The following is a 23,927-nucleotide window of genomic DNA, read 5'->3' on the forward strand; positions in this document are numbered from 1 at the left end:
TCACTAAGAAGAGGAGAGAAAGAACCCAAATAAGCAAAATCAGAAATGAAAAAGGAGAAACCACAACAGATACTGCAGAAATACAAAAAACCATAAGAGAATACTATGAACAACTATATGCCAACCAATTTGACAATCTGGAAGAAATGGACAACTTTCTAGAATCTTACAACCTGCCAAAACTGAATCAAGAAGAAATAGACCAACTGAACAGAATGATCACTAGAAATAAAATTGAATACATCATAAAAACACTCTCTACAAATAAAAGCCCAGATGGTTTCACAGGCGAATTCTACCAAACATACAAAGAGGATCTGATGCCCATCCTCCTTAAACTTTTTCAAAAGGTTGAGGAAGAAGGAACACTCCCAAAGACATACTATGATGCCACCATCACCCTAATTCCAAAGCCAGACAAAGATTCCACCAAAAAAGAAAACTATAGGCCAAAATCTTTGATGAATATAGATGCAAAAATTCTAAACAAAATTCTAGCCAACCGAATCTGACAACACATCAAAAAGATCGGGAGTTCCCGTCATGACACAGTGGTTAACAAATCTGACTAGGAACCATGAGGTTGCGGGTTCGGTCCCTGCCCTTGCTCAGTGGGTTAACGATCTGGCGTTGCCGTAAGCTGTGGTGTAGGTTGCAGACACAGCTCAGATCCCGCGTTGCTGTGGCTCTGGCGTAGGCCGGTGGCTACAGCTCCGATTCGACCCCTAGACTGGGAACCTCCATATGCCACAGGAGTGGCCCAAGAAATAGCAAAAAGACAAAAAAAAAAAAAAAAAGAAAAAAAGAAAAGAAACATCGTACACCATGACCAGGTGGGGGTTCATCCCAGGTTCACAAGGATGGTGCAACAGACATAAATCAATCAATGTCATACACCACATTAACAAAAGAAAAGTCAAAAATCACATGATCATCTCAATAGACGCAGAAAAAGCATCTGACAAAGCCTAACAGCCATTTATGATAAAAACTCTCACCAAAGTGGGTACAGAGGAACATTCCTGAACATAATCAAAGCCATTTATGACAAACCCACAGCAAATAAATTGAAAGCCTTCTCACTCAAATGTGGAATAAGACAGGGATGCCCACTCTCACCACTGCTATTCAACATGGTTTTGGAAGTCCTAGCCACAGCAATCAGACAAACGAAAGAACTAAAAGGCATCTAAATAGGAAGAGAAGAGGTAAAACTGTCACTGTATGCAGATGACATGAAACCTAAGGACTCAACTCCAAAACTACTTGAAATTCAGCAAAGTAGCAGGATATAAGATTAACATTCAGGAATCAGTCGCATTTCTGTATACTAACAACGAAATATTAGAAAAGGAATACAAAAATGCAATACCTTTTAAAATTGTACCCCAAAAAATCAAATACCTGGGAATACACCTGACCAAGGAGGTAAAGGACCTATATGCTGAGAACTATAAAACTTTAATCAAAGAAATCAAAGAAGATGTAAAGAAATGGAAAGATATTCCATGTTCCTGGATTGGGAAAATCAATATTGTAAAAATGGTCATACTACCCAAAGCAATCTACAGATTCAATGCAATCCCTATCAAATTACCCATGACATTTTTCACAGAACTAGAACAAACAATCCAAAAATTTATATGGAACCACAAAAGACCCAGAATTGCCAAAGCAATCCTGGGAAACAAAAACCAAGCAGGAGGCATAACTCTCCCAGACTTCAAGCACTATTACAAAGCCACAGTCATCAAAACAGTGTGGTACTGGTATCAAAACAGACAGTCAGACCAATGGAACAGAATGGAGAGCCCAGAAATAAACCCAGACACCTACGGTCAATTAATCTTTGACAAAGGAGGCAAGAGCATAAAATGGGAAAAAGAAAGTCTATTCAGCAAGCATTGCTGGGAAAACTGGACAGCTGCATGCAAATCAATGAAACTAGAACACACCCTCACACCAGGCACGAAAATAAACTCAAAATGGCTTAAAGACTTAAATATAAGACAAGACACCATCAAACTCCTGGAAGAGAACATAGGCAAAACATTGTCTGACATCAACCTCATGAATATTTTCTCAGGTCAGTCTCCCAAGGCAACAGAAATAAGAGCGAAAATAAACCAATGGGACATCATCAAACTGATAGGCTTTTGCACAGCAAAGGAAACTAAAAAGAAAACAAAAAGACAATTTACAGAGTGGGAGAAAGTAGTTTCAAACGATGCAATGGACAAGGGCTTAATCTCTAGGATATAAAAGCAACTTATATAACTCATTAGCAAAAAAGCCAACCACCCAATGGAAAAATGGCCAAAAGACCTGAATAGACCATTCTCCAAGGAAGATATACAGATGGCCAATAAACACATGAAAAAATGCTCAACATCACTGATTATTAGAGAAATGCAAATCAAAACTACCATGAGATACCACCTCACACCAGTCAGAAGGGTCATCATTAATAAGTCCACAAATAACAAGTGCTGGAGCGGGTGTGGGGAAAAGGGAACCCTCCTGCACTGTTGGTGGGAATGGAAGCTGGTACAGCCACTATGGAGAACAGTATGGAGGTACCTTAGAAATCCATATGTAGAACTACCATATCACCCAGAAATCCCACTCTTGGGCATATATCCAGACAAAACTCTCCTTAAAAAAGATACATGCACCCGCATGTTCACTGCAGCACTATTCACAACAGCCAAGAGTGGAAACAACCCAAATGTCCACTGACAGATGATTGGATTAGGGAGATGTGGTGTATATATACACAATGGAATACTACTCAGCCATAAAAAAGAACAACATAATGCCATTTGCAGCAACATGGATGGAACTAGAGGTGTTCATACTGAGTAAAATAAGTCAGAAAGAGAAAGACAAATACCATATGATATCACTTATAACTGGAATCTAATATACAGCACAAATGAACATTTCCATAGAAAAGAACATCAAAGACTTGGAGAGTAGACTTGTGGCTGCCCAGGGGGAGAGGTAGGGAGTGGGAAGGATCGGGAGCTTGGGGTTAATGGAAGCTAACTATTGCTCTTGGAATGGATTCACAATGAGTTCCTGCTGTGTAGCATTGAGAACTATGTCTAGATACTTACATCGAAACACAACAATGGGAATAAAAAGCATGTATACATGTATGTGTAACTTAGTCCCCATGCTGTACAGTGGAAAAAAATAAATTAAAAAAAAAAAAGAAACTGGCTGTCTTTCTGTATACCAACAATGACATATTTAAAAAGGAATACTTAAAAAATTACCTTTTAAAACCACACCAAAATTTAAATACCTAGGAATAAATCTGACTGAGGAGGTGACAGACTTATACACCGAGAACTATGAAACATTAATCTAGGAAATTAAAGAGGGCATGCTCCTGGATTGGAAAAATTAATGTTGTTAAAATGGCCATACTATCAAAGCAATCTACAGATTTAATGCATTCCCTATCAAATTACCCATGGCATTTTTCACAGAACTAGAACAAATAACCCAAAAATTTATGTGGAACCATAAAAGACCCAGAATTTCCAAAGCAATCCTGAGGGGAAAAAAACCAAGCAGGAGATATAACTCTCCCAGAATTCAGGCAACATTACAAAGCTATAGTAATCAAGACAGTGTGGTGCTTGGTTGACATGCGGATCGATGGAACAGAATAGAAACCCAGAAATAAATGCACACACCTACAGTCTATTAATCTATGACAAAGGAGGCAAGACTATAAAATGGGAAAAAGACAGTCTCTTCAGCAATTGTGCTGGCGAAACTGGACAGCTCCATGTAAATCAATAAAACTAGAACACACCTTCACACAACGTAGAAAAATAAACTCAAAATGGCTTAAACACTTAGATATAAGAGGAGACTCCATAAAACTCCTACAAGGGAACATAGGCAAACATTCTCTGACATCAACTGCATCAATGTTTCTTAGGCCGGTTTCCCAAGGCAATAGAAAAAACAAACAAACGAACAAAGAAAAAACCCAATGGGTCCTAATCAAAGTTACAATCTTTTGCACAGCAATGGAAACCATAAAAAAGAAAGAAAGACAGCTTACAGAACGGGAGAAAATAGTTGGACACGAGGCAACCGATAACGGCTTAATCTCCAAAATACACAAACTACTCATACAACTCAACAACCAAAAAAATCTAACAACTCAGTTGAAAAATGTGCAGAAGACCTAAATAGACATTTCTCCAAAAGAGACACAAGGATGGCTAGTGGGCACATGAAAAGATGTTCAACATCATTAATTATTAGAGAAATGCAAATCAGAACTACAAGGAGGTACCACCTCACAATGGTCAGAATGGCCATCATTAGTAAGTCTACAAACAACAAATGCCAGAGAGGATGTGGAGAAAAGGGAGCCCTCCTACACTGTCAGTGAGTACACTGGCACAACCACTATGGAAAACAGTATGAAGGTTCCTCAGAAAACTCAAAGAATTACCATATGGTCCAGCAATCCCACTCCCGGACATATATCCGGACAAAACTACAATTCAAAAAGAGACAGGCACCCCTATTTTCACAGCAGCACCATTCCCAATTACCCAGACATGCAAGCATCCTAAATGTCATGGATAAATTAATGGGTTAGGAAGGTGTGGTACATATACACAATGGAATACTGCTCTCTATAATAGCTAGAAGAGGACAAAAATCGGTAACACTGAATCCAATAATTGTAGAATACACTTTACTTTCAAGCACACCATAATCAGAACCCTTACAGAAATTTCAACAAATTTTAAAGGATTAATATTATACAGAACAAGCTTGCTGACTATAATCAATTAATAAAAGATAACTAGAAAATACTCATGTTTGGAAATTAAGAAACACATTTCTAAGATACCTATGAGCCAGAGGGGAAATCACAATGGAAAATAGAAAATATTAGAAATAAATTATTAAAATACTACGTATCAAAACTTGTGAGCTCTTGCTAAACAGTATTTGGAGAAAAATGTTTAACCTCAAATGGAAAGAATAACAATTAAAAGGATAAAGATTAATGAACTAAACATCCATTTCAAGAAGCTAGAGAAAAAAGAGCCAAAATATACCTCATATATAAGGAATGTAAAATAAATAAAGAGCAGAACTTAATGAAGTAGAAACAAACTTACCATGGAAAAAATCAATTAAGACAAAATTTGGTTCTTTGAAAGGAACTTCTACTGAAGCTCAAGAAGGAAAAAAAAGAGAGAAAGCATAAAAATGAAATCAGAATGAAAAGGGGACGTTGCTATAGATGTCACAGGCATTAAAAAAAATAAACAATATAAATAACTTTGAAAGCTTTCAAGTAAAAATTCCTAGAAAAACATTACTTACTAAAACTAACTGAAGAAGAACTTTTAAAATTTATCCTAGCACCATTAAAAACATTGAAGCTGTGGTCAAACACAACAGAACAAAAGAAAACAAACTTCCAGGCCGGGTGGCTTCATCACTGAGTTCTCTCCAATATTCAAGGGACAAAGGACGGGAAATGAAAACAGATGGTGGAGGCGGAAGAAGATAGGTTTTTAGTTAGATCTCTGGGCTAACTCTAACAGCAGGGATTGTAGTTTGTCCCACTAACCTTCATCTTGTAAGGTGCCCCAGAAATGGTGACCAACCAGAATCCTGCAGAGGTTGTATCTGGATGGAGTGAATATAACATAGAAGGGGATGTACTGGAGGACTAGAGAGAGTACTACTGGTACCCCACCCAGATCCTCCATACTGGCCAGCACACTCATGCCCCAGACAGAAGTGCCAGCTGATAATGGACAGAGGTTACCCCTACCAGAAACTGGCCACCTCACCTAGTTATTCTCATCTTCCCTCCTTCCTCATTCTGCTTCCCCCATTCTCCTTTTCCTGAGCACTTCTCCCAATATATCATTTGAACACAAATCCCCAATACATCATCTGAACATGAATTTCAGGCCCTGCTTCTATAGAATAGGGTCTAAAACATCAACATTTAAGAGGGTGAAAAGCGTCGTGAATAGAAGATACTTTTAAAATACCTAACTGACAAGGAACCACTAACCAAACTTTATAAAGACCTCTGATAAATCACTAAGAAAAACTGAAAAACAGGCAAAAGACTTAATAGGCAGTTTACAAAAGAGGCCAGGAAAAAAGTGCTCATCAGTAGCAATGAAGGAAAAAAAGGAAAACCACAGAGATACAATCCTTAAAAAAATTTAAACTGACAATACCAAGTACTTGCAAGGATGTGAAACAACTGGAATTCTCATATATCGCTGGTAGGAAAGTAAATTGGTACAATCACTTGGAAAATTGTTTGGTATTATCCAGCAAAACAATTCTACTTTGATGTATTATATAACCAAAGAAACACATTCGCATACATAATAGAAAATACCTAAGGATGTTCTTAGCTACACTCTTCTTGGTATTCAGAAACTATAAGCAACACAAGTATCTGGCACCCACAGGATGAATAACTATATTGTGACATATTAATATCAAGAAGCACTGTTAGTGATGAAAATACGTGTGCTCGTGATATGGATTCAGTTCATGAACAAGAGCAAAAAAAGCAAACACAAAATGTACACAGTATGATTCTACATGTAGGAAGTTAAAAAACTAGTAAAAAAAAAAAAAAAAAAAACCAACCTTGTTTGCAAATGCAAACACAGGTGACAAAACCACAAAGAAAAGCAAAGAAATGATTATTGTAAAAGTCAAGATGATTTTTTTCTGGGGAGGTGGTTATGATTTGGCATGGGGTGCTACTGAGTACTGGCAATGTTTTATTTCTTTTCCTTTTTTTTTGTCTTTTTAGGGCCACACCTGAAGCATATGGAGGCTCCCAGGCTAGGGATCAAATCGGAGCTGCAACTGCCGGCCTACGCCATAGCCACAGAAACTCGAGATCCTAAACCCACTGAGTGAGGCCAGGGATTAAACTCTCACCCTCATGGATGCTAGTCAGGTTCCTTAACCACTGAGCCATATTCCTGGCAATGTTATCTATTTCTTGTGCATTTTCCTTAGAATTGTTATGCTATACATTGCTAGATTTTACCTGCATACCTTCTTGTTATTGTTCATATTTTTAAAAGTTTAAAAGGAGTGAATTAAACATAGTGATTATTGTTTGAATCTTAGACAAGTTGAGAGAACTGAAAATCCTTCATTTTTAAATTAAAAACTTGCCCCAAGAATCCCTAACAGGATACATGTTAAATAAATTTGCAACAATGCCTACTTCTCTTAGGGCTGTAAGTGGAGACAGAATCTCTGGGGAACAGATCTATGCTTTCCCAAGCACCATCAGAGTACTCCTCTCACATATGAAAATTGAGGGGAGGAGACACATCAAGTCCTGGGGTAAATACCTGGGTGAAGGCTGTGTATCCTTAGTAGGCAGAAGCCTGGAGAGGAGTGGAAGCCATGTGCCAAAAAGCCTTTGGTTAGGGTTAAGAAGGAAAGGGATTCAGCCTCCAAACCCTGATAAAAGGTGGAAAATAGGTAAATCTCTTGGGTGTTCTGGGGTGACCGTGACCAAAGCTGCTAGTAGGAAAGGGCCCTCTGTGTCCCCGCAAGGGAACTCACCAGGCAACGGGGAACCCAGCCTGGCGAGAAGTTCAACACAGGGTCCACTACACAGTGCTGTGGAAGAATGGCTGAGTAACTGAGCAAACTATAAAAGCTCTAACCTTGGAATGCATGCCTGGGATGGAATTGGCAGGAACCTGGTGCATTAAGGGCACCGGGCAGCAGTGACCACACATCCTTGGATTGTGCAGAACTGCTCTTCAATGGTGACACCATAAACGATGTGGGTGGGCTGCTCAGACTCCGCAGTTCTCTCCCCTCTGGAAAGTGGGAGTAAAACGGACTTCTTTGGACTGCTTTAAGCCCTTAGGGGACTTGGAAATAGGAACCATCAGAATACTCACTTAGAAGGGCATTAAAGACTTGGGGAGATTATTTGGAAAAATAAAAAAATGTTACTGCTTAGAAGGTAACTGCTGATATGAGACATATAGGTTAGTAAACATCCAAAATGAAATAGACAAAATCTTAATCAAATATCTATCTACTTTTATGTACACAATACTGTGTAGGAAACTAATATATCACTAAGCTAACAGAAAGAGAGTAATGAGAGGAAAAAACAGACATTTTAAACAAAGCCCATGATAGGTGACTAAAGAGAAGGCTCATTCATTAAGGCAAACTGAAAAGAACAAAATGCTTTTTTTTTTTTTTTTTTTTAAGGACAGCACCCACGGCATATGGAGGTTCCCAGGCTAGGGGTCCAATCAGAGCTGCAGCCACTGGCCTATGCCACAGCCACAGCCATGAGCCACGTCTGCAACCCACACCACAGCTCACGGCAACGCCGGATCCTCAACCCACTGAGCAAGGCAGGGATCGAACCCACAACCTCATGGTTCCCAGTCGATTCGTTAACCACTGCACCACGATGGGAACTCCCCACAAAATGCTTCTTGTACCATCTATTATTACCATGTGACTGAGAAACATAAAAGAAATTTGTTGCTTTCTTACACCTTCCTTGAAAAGCATATCAGTGTGTGATGTCTTCTTGGTTGCCCAGGACACTATCCTTCCATCTCCAAAAGCTCTCACTGGCTTGTAATCTACATCTTTTTCAGAGCCCCACTTATTTGCCCCTTGCATGTGGTAATGCTCCTGGATCATCCCTACAGAGATGCTGAGATCCCTAAGCCAGGGTCAATACATGTTTTTATCTGTTTCTAGTCCCACTCCTGCTGGCCCTGCCATCGATGTATGTTTGTTAAAGAAAACAAGAAAAAGTAAAGAGGCTGGGAAGTAAGAAAGGATAGTGTGACTGCCCTGCAACTGAGAAAAAAAAAAAAGGACCACCATCAGAAAGCAAATCCACAGGGAACTGGGGCTGCTTGACCATGGATTTCTCAACAGCTACTTGTGCTATCATAAAAATACAATTCATCTGATAACCATGGAAACCATAATGAAGGCACTGTAGTAAGGGTGGCTCTTTTCAGAAATTTAAAAACAGTAAGAGGCCAGAAACCAGAAAAAGAAACCCAAGCACTGCAGCCCCAGGAAATCCCTTACTAAAAGCCCTGACAAAGCAGCATTTTCTCCAGTCTCTACAATCTCACCAGGCTTCAACAAGGGCTCTGGGACTGCTGTTACTGAACATGAAACAATTCAGGCCTCTCTGTGTGCTTCCGTCCCTTGGGGCCAGCTGCTATGAGAAAGGCTCAAGGGGAGGTGGAATTTACTGTTATTTTGAGATGTATTGAGAACCAGCAGAGGAGTACTTGTGTATTTCTTCTCCAGCTCCTAGTAGGTATACAAGCACATAGTAGGCTGTTCATAAATACTTGTTGTATAAATGAGGAATTGGGTTATAATTCAGGGAAAGCACAGCATCTGGTAAATACTATGTGTTCTTTTTACTACCCAGTGCCAACATTTTGTCTGGTCTTGTGAAAAATCAAAATCCTGTCCTCAAATCTGGGCCTAGGAGTTCCCACCATGGCTCAGCGGTAACGAACCTAACTAGTATCCATCCTCATGACTACTACCATGAGGTTGCCAGTTCAATCCCTGGCCTTGCTCAGTGACTTAAGGATCTGGTGTAGCCACGAGCTGTGGTGTAACTCACAGACATGGCTCAGATCCCGCATTGCTGTGGCTGTGGTGCAGGCTGGCCACTGCAGCTCCCTTTCGACCCTAGCCTGGGAGCCTCCATATGCCACAGGTGCAGCTGAGGAGCAGCCTAAGGAGGAAGCTAGATTAAACTGTTTCCCAGGCATCTGCTGGGTCTGACAGTCAATCACTATATTGCACTTTTTTTTGGGGTGGCAACACATGCCTGGCACTTTTCTTTCCCCTCATTGGGAACCTGATACTGATCTGCTTCAGAACATTAATGTTCCCATCCTGCCTGACTCATCTGGTAGGAACAACTGGTTCACATGCCAACTGTAAATGAGAAGGCAAAGGATCCCACTTGGCTTCTTTCTCGTGAAATCAAAACAGCACTCTTTTTAGGACTAAATATATAGAAACGGAGGTGTGTGATGATTCTACACACCCTTCCCTAGTTTACTGATTTTATACAACTTGTACTAAGAGAACTAATTACTGATCATTTCTGTTCCCGGACATTGTGCTGAGCCCTATTACACTTAACATTCACAACAATCTCCTGAGCTAATTACTGTTATTATTTTGTTTTAACAGGTGAGGGTAATATCTGGCTCGAGATCACACAGTAAGTGGCAGAACTAGGATTTGAACCTAGGTCTGACTGACTCCAGACTTCTGGCTCTTCAAATCACTTTCCCATCTGTTCTTCACTGTAGTCCTGTGAGCGACGCAGGGCTAGGGTTATCATCTTATTTTAAATATGGAGAAGACGAGTCTCAGGAGAGGCTTATAAAAAACAGAGAAAATACAAGATGCCCGGCCCCAGACGCTCCTGCGTTCCTAGGTGAGGGTTCTATTCCATCTCAAGAGTGCTTTTTCTCTTCGACTTCATTAACACACTCGCAAAACCTCAAGGCTGAAGGCAACCGGAGAGATGCACTTTCCCAGCCCGATCATTTCACAGGAGGGGAAACCGAGGCACAGCTGTTCTTCGGCGCAGCTGAGCCTCCAGCTGCCAGCAGAGTGCGGGAGCTCTGGGCCGTGGGCGGCCCGAGGGCACCTTCTCCGGGTCCCGCCGGGGCCGGGTGCTCAGCCTCCGGTAACACCGAGCGGCGCCAGCTCCGCCGGGCGTCTAGAGAAGCGCCCCAGGTCCCGGGGAGGTAGCCCCCAGGCGCCCGAGCCCCTTCCCAGGGCGGCCCCCAGCTCCGGGGCCGGGGCATCCCAGGGACGCGGGCGGAACGACTTGGCCCACAGCCTCCTCGGGCCGTCCCCTCTTACCTCGCCAGGAGCTGTCCGGGACGCTTGCCCACACCAGTGCGGGCCGCGGGCACCGGGCCGCAGCGTTAGCGGGGAAGGACTGCGGCGCGCGGCCAGAGGCGGGCGGGCACGTTTGGAGCCCCGCCCGGGGGCGGTATTTGTAGGGCTGGTGCAGGGCGAGCGTCGTCACGTGACGCGCAGGGTGGGGGATGCCGGGAGAGGCGGGCGCGGGGCTGGCTGGGCTTCTTGGACCACCGCGGAAGGGAACGCTTGAGGAGTCGCTGCAGGGAGGACTGGAAAGGGGGACGCTTGGAAAGGGGGACGCTAAGGCGGCGAATGAGTCTTAAGATGCTGCGATGTCGAGCTTGAATAAGGGCGGTTAAGGCTTGTACTACGTGGCCCCACAAAGGTAGAAATAGAATCAGTGGGCGGAAATTGCAGGGAGGCAGCTGCGGTCAATATAAAGATTCTTCCAATCACCAGTTATCTATCAGAGTAATGGGCTTTTTCTGGGAGGAGGTAGCAACTTTGTAGGTGTGTACATAGAGGCTGGGTTTATTCATTCAACAAACTGACCACTGGCTATGGGCCAAACAATATACTGGGAGGATACATTAAATAGTTTTACATATAGTGTTCAGCACAATGCCTTCCATGAAGTAAATGTCATCTAAGTGTTAGTTGCTGCTGCTGCTGCTGTTATTATTCCAGCACCAGGGTGAATAAAGCTGATGTGGTTCCTGTCCTTCTTAATTCTCAAGTGGAGAAGGTAGTCATCAGATATCATTTAAATAAATATGTACTTAAAATTGTGTGAAGTAGAGTGAAGGAACCCATATTTAAAACTAGGGGGTAAGGGATAGGGGTCTGGGAAGACCTTTCAGATACAGGTAAGGAGTTGACCAGATAGAAGAGAGGCAGGGAAAGCCTGTGTGAAAGCTCTTGGGTGGGGTGGAACAGAAGAGAGAAGGCTGCTCTTTGAGTAAATGGAAGATGTCCAGTTTGCCTGAAACTTCTTGTGTTGACAGAGAACAGTGTTAAGTGAAGTTAAAGGTAGGTAGGGTCCAGATCATGCAGCACTTAGTAGGCCATGATAAATTTTTTTTTTTTTTTTGTCTTTTTTGCCTTTTCTAGGGCCTCTCCCACGGCATATGGAAGTTCCCAGGCTAGGGGTCTAATTGGAGCTGTAGCCGCCAGCCTATGCCAGAGCCACAGCAACGCGGGATCCAAGCCGTGTCTGCAACCTACACCACAGCTCACGGATCCTTAACTGAGCAAGGCCAGGGATTGAACCCACAACCTCATGATTTTTAGTCAGATTCGTTAACCACTGAGCCACGATGGGAACTCCCATGATAAATATTTTTAAATTTTATGTAAAAGGAAGCTGTTGAAGGGGTGGAGGATGTGGGTGATTTGATACCTTTTTTTTAAAAAAACAAAGTAGGCCGGCTACTCTGTAAAGAATAGACAAAAATAAGAGTGGAAGTAGTCAGATGGGTTAAGACTTGGACTGGAGTAATGGTAGTAAAGGTGGAGAGAAGTGGATTTGAGATATTTGAGGTAAAACCAGCCTGGCTTCATGTAGGATATTAGAGGGTATTCCCAGTCTTCAAGTTTAACCTACTGACTGGGCCCACAAAAGTGCGTTAGTGAAACCCTAACTATTGTTCAGTGGAACATATGGGGGAGGGGAGTTATCAGTACCTCAGTTTTGGACCCATTGAATTTTAAATGCCTGTGTGTCATCCAAATGAAGAGATCAAAAGGCATTTGGATACAGACCTATGGATCTTAGGAGAGAATGTCAACTACAAAAATCTAACTTAAGAATGCTGTGAGGAGTTCCCGTTGTGGTGCAGCAGAAACGAATCTGACTAGTAACAATGAGGTTGCCGGTTCAATCCCCGGCCTTGCTCAGTGGGTTAAGGATCCTGCATTGCCACAGCTGTGGTGTAGATCACAGATGCGGCTGGACCTGGTGTTGCCATGGCTGTGGCATGGGCCTTGGCTCCAGTTCGACACCTAGTCTGGGAACTTACATGTGTCGCAGGTGCAGCCATAAAAAGAAAAAAAAAAGAAAAGAAATAACTGTGCCAGATTGGGGTAATAGCTAACCTCTGTGGTCCTACTGACCTATATTAGTCCTTAGTTCTACAGAATTTATTCTATAAAAAACATTCTATTATTACCATATGATGAATTTAGTATTATCACAGATTCTGGGTCAGGCCTAAGTTATCATGCAGCTGCTCTCTTTTATAAATGGAAAATTAAAAAAACAAAACCACACAGCCTAAGCCTAAGGCCAACTTTATTATAAGCAAAGACGCAGTAGCTACATATAAATAGTAGACTACTCTTAGGTCAGATCAGAACAGGGAAGGTTCACAGTACAATGAGCTTATCTATCTCATTATTAATGACTGGCAAAGCTAGAACATGTTAAATCCTTTGAAGTGTCCTGCTGTATGAAACTGGCAGTCTAGATATTTATCAAAAAGCAATCAAAACTCAGGTTTCTGGAATTGTGCCAGCAAATATTATTTTGGCATTTCTATAAAACAGCTAAGCCTTTCAAAGGAGTACAACCATATTTTACAAGAGCAGGCTGTCTTTCTCATTAATGGTACAAACATCATTTACAAGGAAAATCTGTTTTTAAATATAAGTACTTAAAATATAAGAACATCATTTGTAAACCAGTTAAGTTCCCGCTTCATTTTTCTTTTTTGGCTTTTTAGGACCACACCCATGACATATGGAGGTTCCCAGGCTAGGGGTTGAATTGGAGCTACAGCTGCTGGCCTACGCCACAGCCACAGTAATGCGAGATCCAAGCCGAGTCTGCAACCTAAACCACAGCTCACGGCAACGACAGATCCTTAACCCACTAAGTAAGACCAGGGATCGAACCTGTGTCCTCAAAGATACTAGTCAGATTCATTTCCTCTGAGCCATAAAGGGAACTCCAAGTTCCCTCTTCTTTCAGCCCTCTTCTTGCCTGTGCCTGCCTCTATCCTACTACTGGCTATCTATTGATTTCTCTCCTCCTTTAGACCAGAGAGGACTTGCTCATTTTGCCTTCTGGCATATAGTTAGTATTTATTGTGTAATCAATAAGTAAACATACAGTATCTCCTCTGCCACGTGAATCTTATTTACCTTGTTTTATAAAAAAAGTGAGGATCAGAGTGATTTGTCCAGGGTCAACATAGCAGACATCTGTCATCTTTTGGGCTGCCCAGTATCTGAGCTCCTTTCCAACGTTAATTCCCATCTCGAGCTTGTTGGGACTCAGAGTATGCCTTTCACTATAGAAGCTGAAATTCAGATTTTTTTTCTCTGCCTAATGGGACCCTAACACTACAAATTAAACTTTGAACTGGGAGACGGAGACACAACAAAGTGGAATCTTAAAGTGTCTCTTTGGTGACAATGGCAAATGCAGCAAGATGAAGTTGTTTGAGCAATACTGGTTGTCATGATAGTCTAGGGATCTGTGGCCTTGATAATAAGTGGTGGCACCTAATCCTCAGCAGAGATGGTGTCCCCCTGCACCAGTTATGTGGAGTGACCAAGTGACCAGATGGGTGATGTTCCAGTTGCCAGTCTCCTGATGATGTTAAACTACCTATAATCCTTTTAATGAATTACCTTTCTCCTAAATTTATCAAAACTGGATTTTGGTCTTTGCAAGTAAAAAAATCCAACTTGGAGGTCCTGCTGTGGTTTAGCAGGATCCATGAGGATGCAGGTTCAATCCCTGGCCTTGCTCAGTGGGTTAAGGATTTGGTGTTGCTGTGAGCTGTGATGTAGGTCACAGACATGGCTTGGATCCTGAGTTGCTGTGGTTGTGTGGTGTAGACTGGCAGCTGTAACTCTGATTCAACCTGTAAGTAGGCTGGGAAACTCCATATGCCGCAGGTGCTGCCCTAAAAAGAAGAAAATCCAACTCACGTGGTCACATGATTAATAGCAGAGCTGAGAACTTTGAGCAAATTCTAGTGTTCCTTCCTAACAGATGGGTACCCTCCAAGAACCCACATTTTTCTATGTTACATACCAATGTCTCTGAGTCACCCTTTATTCATGAAATTTGTCTTTTTTTTTTTTTTTTTTAAGGCTTCGCCTGTGGCATATAGAAGTTCCCAGGCTATGGTTCCAATAGGAGTTGCAGCTGCCAGCCTACACCACAGCCACAGCAACGCAGGATCCAAGCCACATCTGTGACCTATGCCACAGCTTTCAGCAACAACGGATCCTAAACCCAGTGAGTGAGTCCAGGGATCAAACCTGAATCCTCATGGATATTAGTAGGGTTCTTAACACACTGAGCTACAATGGGAACTCGCAAATTTACTTTTTTTTTTTTTTTTTTTTTTTGTCTTTTTAGGGCCGCACTCGTGGCATATGGGATTTCCCATGCTAGGGGTCTAATTGGAGCTATAGCTGCCAGCCTACGCCAGAGCCAGAGCCACAGTAATGCAGGATCCGAGCCACGTCTGTGACCTACACCACAGCTCATGGCAATGCTGGATCCTTAACCCACTGAGCGAGGCCAGGGATTGAACCCGCAACATCATGGTTCCTAGTTGGATTTGTTTCCACTGCGCCACGAGGGAAACTCCCCAAATTTATCTTTTAATGTCACCTGATTAATGAATATTTTGAGCAATTGCATGGTGAGGCAACTGCCAGTGGAACATTGTTTCAAATGCAGCAGAATCACTGTACAGCTCTTTATGTAATATTAAAAATAATTTTATATTTTTGTCCTTTATAGACATATATGGAAAATAAAAATACTACTACTAATGTGACTGAGAAAAAGATGAAAATTATCAGACATGCTTAATGCAGACATTTATTATTAGCAGAATGCTTATCAGACTAAAGCAAGCTGTATGTTTATGAAAACAATTTAAGAACCTTTTATAAATCTGAAAATATTTCATGAGACATTGTGTTTAAAAGTTCCCAGGCTGGGGGTCGAATCAGAGCTACAGCTGAGGCCTACACCACAGCCACATCACATCAGATCCAAGCTGCATCTGTGACCTACATCACTTGCGGCAATGCCAGATCCTTAACCCACTGGGTGAAGCCTGCATCCTCATGGATACTAGTTGGGTTTGTTACCGCTGAGCCACAACAGGAACTCCTATTCAACTTTTTTTTGGTTGTTTTTTTACGGCCACACCCTCAGCATATGGAGGTTCCCAGGCTAGGGTTCAAATTGGGGCTGTAGCTGCCAGCTTAAGCCAGAGCCACAGCTCACAGCAATGCCCAATCCTTAACCCACTAAGCAAGGCCAGGGATCGAATCTGCATCCTCATGAATGCTAGTCAAGTTCATTAAGCGCTGAGCCATGATGAGAACTCCCTCAACTTTTTTTAATTCAACTTTCACACATGTGATTTCTGTTTTTGTGAACACATAAAAGCAGGCAAATGGTATCACATAAACAGAGGTGTAATGCTTAGTGCACACAAGTAGCAACCGTTCATTGTCTTCTGTGTGCTGTATATAAGAGAGTAGGGAAGAGACCTGGTGCTTTCTTTCTAATTTATTATCGTAGTCTTTAAAAAACAGGTTGTTACATAGGCTTTCTTGTGTAGTATAATTTGGAATTGCAGTATATATACTAGCCAGCAGATGTCAGGAAGATCTCTAAGTATGAAAACACAGCACACAGGAGTTTCTGAAAGAATTGAAGGTCATTTGTGCTCAACATACTTCAGTCACACTGGCGTGTTTAACACAAGTGGTGTGTTTAAACACATATGCTTTAATACTTTTTCAAAGTCTCCCCTCCATCCCCAGGTCTTTTATGTGGCCAGTTCCTATTTATCCGATCTTACTCTATATGTCTCTTCGTGAGCCCTCCCTGCTTCCTCCCCAACCCAATAGGTCAGCGCTCACTTACGGCCTGATCAACAGGTAGTGTCCAAAAGCCAATCTTTTTCCACCTTCAATTCAGCAGTCATTAATTCAGCCCCTTCCTTGTAAAGATAATATGTGGGGCAGAAAAATGTGAGATAATACCTGTATTCAAGGGAAAGAGACAATTAAAGAACTCCCCCACCCCCGTGGCAATCCCTGCTGTAGAGTATCTATATTCAGATTCTCATACATTTCCAGTGAAGAACTGCCCCTTCTGCGGCCCAGCCCACAGTAGTTGTTAATTAATTCAGGAAGGAATCTTGCTTCTCAGGTACCAAACTTTTATCCTATTCTGCCTTCTGGGACCATTACTATTTCTTTGATACAACAACTCTTTTATTTATTTTTTTAAGTATGCATTCTTTTTGTTTTTGTTTTTTTTTGTTTTTTTTGCTTTTTTAGGGCCGCATTTGTGGCATATGAAGGTTCCCAGGCAAGGGGTGGATTTGGAGCTGTAGCTGCTGGCTGCACAGTCACAGCAATGCCAAATCCGAGCCCCGCCTGCAACCTACACCACAGCTCATAGCAATGCTGGATCCTTAACCCACTGAGCAAAGGTCAGGGATCAAACCCGCATCCTTTTGGATACTAGTCAGGTTTGTAACCTGCTGAGCCACAAAGGGAACTCATTTTTTCTTTTTAATGGCTGCACCAGTGGCATATGGAAGTTCCTGGGTTAGAGGTTGAATCTAAGCTGCAACCGCAACCCCAGCTGCTGCAGTCGGATTCTTAACCCACTGTGCCACAGTGGGAACTCCCAGTAGTTTTATTTTTTAATTATTTTATTTTTTTAGGGCTGCACCCATGGCATATGGAGGTTCCCAGGCTAGGGGTCGAATCAGAGCTATAGCTGCCAGCCTACACCACAGCCACAGCGAGGCCAGATCCAAGCCGTGTCTGTGACCTACACTACAGCTCACGGTAGTCAGATCCTTAACCCACTGAGTGAGGCCAGGGATTGAATCTGCATCCTAATGGATGCTAGTCAGATTTGTTTCTGCTGAGCCACGATGGGAACTCCCTAGTTTTTAAAAACAGCTCTTAAATTCCTACTGTAGGTCTTTTCAAGGCTAAACACCTCTAATTTTTTCAATCTTTTCTCTAGTAGCATGGTTTCCAGATACCTTCAGTACTCTGCCAAACTCTACCCTGGCAAGGTGGCCACTCTTGAAGCATCTATCAAATCTGGAGACCTTAATTTTGTAATTTTACTAATGCAACCTAAAATTACTTTCATTTGTAGTTTTATCTTGTCTTATTCCTAAACCAATCCAGAATTTCAGAATTGGAAGAGCCCTTAATTTAAGGCAAGTTCACTGACTGGTTACCCAAAACAGATCCTGAGCCAATTAAGTCACCTGGACGCTTTACAAGCTCCCACTCCCGCTGTGGCACAGAGGGATCAGTGATGTCCTGGGCACACTGGGATGCAGGTTCAACCCCTGGCCTGGCACAGTGGGTTAAAGATCTAGCACTGCCAAAGCTGTGGCTTAGGTCGAGGATGTGGCTCTGATCTCTGGTGCAAGAGCTCCAAATGCTGCAGGGCGGCCAAAAAAGAAAAAAAAGAAAAAAAAAAAATTCCTGTGCTCCATTTATAGCAATTCTGATTGAGTAGGTCTTGTTTAAAAGCCTCTTATGTGATTTGGTTTGCAGCTTATTTTAGAAAGGACCTCTGCACATGATGCCTGACTCTGCCAGTGTTCTTTTCCCTATTATTCTTGAATCTCTCCTTTGTCAGGGAGCCCGTTGCCAAGAAGTTTCTGTGCACAAAAATCCTTGCAATAGTCCCTACTATGCACTTTTTGATTCCCAAATAAATGACACCTAGCACAATTTACTCTTAAAATTTTATGTGAACAGAAAATCATTTACCCATAAACCTGAAGACATAGTTATTTTGAATCCTTTTTCTACCAAAAAAGAAATATTAAAGGAATTCCCATTGTGGCTCCGCAGGTTAAGAACTCAACTAGTATCCATGGGTTTCATCCCTGGCTTAGCTCACTGGGTTAAGGATCCAGTGTTGCCCTGAGCTCCAGTGTGAGTTGCAGACGAGGCCCATTCTGGCATTACTGTGGCTGTGGTGTAGGCCAGCAGCTGTAGCTCCAATTCAACCCATAGCCTGGGAACTTCCATATGCTACAGGTACAGCCCTGGAAAAAAATAAAAAGATAAATGTTGAATTTTACTAATGATGTGAAGCTGAGCAATTTATTTGATTATTTCCTGGTTTTAATTCTTATTGACCACATTTCTAAAAATGTTTTTTTGCAATATATTATTCTAAATAATCTATATATTGCTTCTCTTCCATCAGCTCAAATAATCAGAGACAATGTAATTTGAATTTTGGGAAAAGAACCACATGCATGTCCATTGCCATATCATAACCAGCAGTCTTATTTCCACACCGTCCCATAAAAATTCGTCTTCAGTCCTTTGGTATCATGGACATATTTGCACTTAGCTACTTTCTTTCCTCCTAGTAGCTAAGTGCAAATATGTCCATGATTCTAAAGGGAGAGTAAATTGTGGTAGGTCAGACTACTCCATATAGGCTTAGCTGTAAAACCAGCAAACTATGACCTTGTAACAGGCCACAAGTTGGTGACATCTCTCTTTGGAAAACACAAAATGAGTGGATTGTTTTTCAGGACAAGAACCTTTCTCTCCATTAAAAGGCAAGGAAAGGTATTTGGGGCATAACAGGTTATCAGGGCTATTGTCGTGCTTGCACTCCTGCAGCTGCCCTCAGCAGGACTGACCCCTGTTTTCTTCCTGGCCTTCCGCTCCTTCTGCCTTTTCCTCCTTAACCAGCTTAGATGCCTCATGCATTATTTCAGCCACACCCTGACCCTGTCATATCGCCTTATCCATGTGGCAACCATGACCCCTGGATGAATCCAACTCTCTACTTGTCTGAGCTTGGGCAGCAGAGAGGTGGTTCAGAAAAAGCCCACATCCAAGCACTGCAACTTCATCATCACCTAATTTTAACGGGGGGTAGTACCAACACCATCTGACCTTCTTTCAGTTAGCTTACTCTCACATTTCCCATAACTAGTTAAAAACTTCTCCATTCTACTTCAATTCTATTATTCAAAGAATACTGAGTACCTATTAGGTGCCAGGCATTCTTCTACATTAAGCATATATTTGACAAAGGGAGCCAGATAATAAATAAAATAAAGAAGGAAAAAAAATTAAGTAAGTGCCAGGAATGAAAATAAAGAAGAGGGGGTATGGAATGCCGGAGAGTTTGTAATTAAAAAAAATTTTTTTTGATGTTAAAAAAAAATTTTTGATATATAATGTTACTATAGAAAAATGCAAATATCCTAAGTGTACAACTTGCTGGATTTTCACAAACTGAAATATCTTGTGACCTTTGAAGAAGTTGGTAAAGGCCTCACTGGAAAAATGCTATTTAAGCAGAGACCCAAGGAGAGGGAGTGAGGTACTTGAAAATCTAAAGAAAGAGAGCATTCCAGGCAGAGGAAACAGCCCGTGCAAAGGCCCTGAGACAGTAGCATGTCTTGTTTGTTTGAGGGTGCAAGGAGAAGGGCACTATGGCCGGAGCACATGAGGGAGAGATAATCATAAAGAAGTAATGAGGCCATCATTAATAAGTCCACGAATAACAAATGCTGGAGGGGGTGTGGAGAAAAGGGAACCCTCCTGCACTGTTGGTGAATGGAAGCTGGTATAACCACTATGGAGGACAGTATGGAGATACCTTAGACATCTATACATAGAACTACCATATGACCCAGCAATCCCACTCTTGGGCATATATCCACACAAAACTTTCCTTAAAAAAGACACATGCACCCACATGTTCACCGCAGCTGTATTCACAATAGCCAAGTCATGGAAACAACCCAAATGTCCATCAACAGATGATTGGATTAGGAAGATGTGGTATATATACACAATAGAGTACTACTCAGCCATAAAAAAAAACAACATAATGCCATTTGCAGCAACATGGGTGGAACTAGAGACTCTCATACTAAGTGAAGACAGAAAGAGAAAGACAAATACCATGTGGTATCACATATCTGGAATCTAATACAAGGCACAAATGAAGCTTTCCACAGAAAAAAAAATCATGGACTAGCAGAATATACTTGTGGTTGCCAAGGGGGAGAGGGAGGGGGAGAGAGTGGGGTGGTTGGGGAGTTTGGGGTTAATAGATACAAAATATTGCCTTTGGAATGGATCAGCAATGAGATCCTGCTGTGTAGCACTGGGAACTATGTTTAGTCACTTATGATGGAGCATGATAATGTGCAAAAATAGAATGTGTACATATATGTGTAACTGGGTCACCATGCTGTACAGTAGAAAAAAAATTGTATTGGGGAAATAACTATTAAAAAAATAATAACAAAAAATTGAACCCTGATCATACATAATCCACAAAAAAAATAATTTTAGGAGACAACATGATTTCAATGACACAAAATGTAGATACAATAAAAAGAATATTTCACTTTGTAAAAAAAAAAAAAGAAGTAACGAGGACCGGACTGTACAGAACTTTGTGGGCAAGCAGCAGGACTTCAGCTTTTACTATGAGTAGGACCGGAAGTCACGGAGGGATTTCAGCAGGAGTGATTAGTTTCATTTTCAGAGAGCCAATGATTGTTATGTTGAAGCAGTTAATGCAGAGGGGCAAGGGTGGAAGCGGGGAGTCTACAGCAGTAATTCAGAAGAGAGATGATGATGGTTTGGATCATGGTGGTGCAATGACACTGGTGAGAAGAGGTCAGATTTTTCATTTAAACAACTGGAAAGATAGAATTATCCTTTCCTGGAGTTCCCTGTGTGGCTCAGTGGTTAACAAACCCTAGTAGGATCCATGAGGATGCAGGTTTGATCCCTGGCCTCATTCAGTGGGTTAAGGATCTGGCGTTGCCGAGAGCTGTGGTATAGGTCGCAGACCCAGCTCAGATCTGGTGTTGCTGTGGCTGTGGTGTAGACTAGCAGCTGTAGCTCCAGTTCGACCCTTAGCCTGGGAACTTCCATATGCCACGGGTGTGGCCCTAAAAAGTGAAAAAAAAGAATGATCCTTTCCTGAGACTGAGAGAGGAATAGGTTTCATGAAAGGGCAAGACTGAGAATTTGTTATTAGACAAATTTGGAATTAAGGGGAGAGGTGTAGGCTAGAGATATAAATTTGAGAGTTCTAAGCCCATAAATGTCACTTAAAGCCAAGGACTCACAGAAGATCACCAAGTGTCAGTGCAGAATCTATACTGTATAAAGGGGTCTGAGGACTGAAGCCTAGGGTACTCCAAGTTTCAAAAGTTTGAGATGAAGAACCAACAAAAGAATCTGTGGAAGGGTGGATGAGTGGAATAAACGGGTGGATAGGAAGGAAATTAAGAAGGCCCACAAGGAGTTCCCGTCGTGGCACAGTGGTTAACGAATCCGACTAGGAACCATGAGATTGCGGGTTCGGTCCCTGCCCTTGCTCAGTGGGTTAACGATCTGGCATTGCCGTGAGCTGTGGTGTAGGTTGCAGACGCGGCTCGGATCCCGCGTTGCTGTGGCTCTGGCGTAGGCCGGTGGCTACAGCTCCGATTAGACCCCTAGCCTGGGAACCTCCATATGCCATGGAAGCGGCCCAAGAAATAGCAACAACAACAACAACAACAACAAAAAAAAAAAAAGACAAAAGATGGCCCAGAAGATGGTTAAAACAGTAAGAGTGAGTTAAATGCTGCTGACAGGGTAAGATAGGCCAGTGTTAACCTTGACAAGAGCAGTCTCAGAAGATTGGTAGGGATGCAAGCCTAACTGGATTGGGTTCTGGAGATAATGGGAGGAAGGAAGTGAAAATATAAACAAACCTTATGCAGGCACTTAATGGAGAGCAGAGAAATGGGATGGGAGACGGCGAGGGGCAAGGATTCAAGAGGACTATGGCAGATGCTGTGGTGAACCACCCAGATCTCAACTTTGGAATCACAGAATTCATTTCCCTGGCAGCTCGGAATGTTGGCTGCTGCGGCTGCCCTCAGCTGAAGGAAGCTGCCTCCAATGTTACACACTCACCCAGCAGCCCCCATGCAACGGCTAGTCCATGCAAGAGGCCAAAGGCACTCTGGCCTTGTTTAGGATTTTGCTGAAGGGCCACCCAGCATCAAATACCTGTGGGAATGACTAAAGCTGCTATTGTAACTAGAGTGACCAAACATTCTGGTTTGCCCAGGACTGAGAGGTTTCCTAGAATGCAGGAGTCTCAGTGCTAAAACCAGGCCTGTCCTGGGTGGTTGATCGCCCTATTTGCAGCTGCATCAAAGTGCCACTTCTCTACCTGGCCAAACTTGTTTTACTTGCTCTCTAAAGTGTTCTTCCCCAAAATATCCCCCACCCCAACCTCCCACACAAAATCTCAGCATCTCCTTGGGGGAACAGATTGGTAACAGGGCTTTTTTTTAAAAAAAAATTATTTCTGGGAGTTCCTATCATGGCTCAGAGGTAATGAACCCAACTAGCATCCATGAGGACGCGGGTTCAATTCCTGGCCTTGCTCAGTGGGTTAACGATCCAGCATTGCCATGAGCTGTGGTGTAGGTCACAGACGCAGTTCGGATCTGGCATGGCTGTGGCTGTGGTGTAGGCCAGCAGCTACAGCTCTGATTCAACTCCTAGCCTGGCAACTTCCACATGCCTCAGGTGCAGCCACAAAAACAAAAACAAAAACAAATTTTTTTTTTAATTAAAGTGTAATTGATAAAAAAAAATTCTTTCTGAGACAGAAGAAATCACAGCCCTTTTGAATACCATTGCCAATGATCCAAGAAAGTAAGAAAAGTGGATGACAGAGAAGAGGGGAAGTTGCTGGAGGAAATTCTTGGGTAGCTGATGCAGGGTGTGATTGGCCTTAAATAGGGGCCAACATTCCTAATAGGAGGAAGGGTACAAATGCTGTTGGGTGGGTATCATAGCGTAAAAGATTATGGAAGCTTTCCTCTGTTTTCTCAGGGCAAGAAGAAGCAACATCATCAGCTGAGTTTGAAGATGAAGGGAGATCC

General features: G+C 42.3%; 1 protein-coding gene across 11 annotated transcripts in view; it reads right to left on the bottom strand.

Annotated features, from left to right (window-relative positions):
• Positions 1 to 23,927, bottom strand: part of FBXO10 (F-box protein 10) — a 96,507-nt gene that overhangs the window by 64,774 nt on the left and 7,806 nt on the right. For 8 of the 11 annotated variants that reach the window (XR_002336813.2, XR_014824097.1, XR_014824101.1 and 5 more), the window contains exon 1: positions 10,957 to 11,066. The exons of the other annotated variants lie outside the window; for them this stretch is intronic. The gene's annotated coding sequence lies outside the window, so the exon portion shown is untranslated. Of the gene's footprint in view, positions 1 to 10,956; positions 11,067 to 23,927 lie in introns of those variants that run through there. 11 annotated transcript variants of the gene reach the window in all.

This window comes from Sus scrofa, chromosome 1 (genome assembly GCF_054392235.1).
Source record: "Sus scrofa isolate SSC_HxYL_T2T_F1_AM1 chromosome 1, Sscrofa_HxYL_maternal_Yorkshire_Landrace_v2.0, whole genome shotgun sequence".
Lineage (NCBI taxonomy): Eukaryota > Metazoa > Chordata > Mammalia > Artiodactyla > Suidae > Sus > Sus scrofa.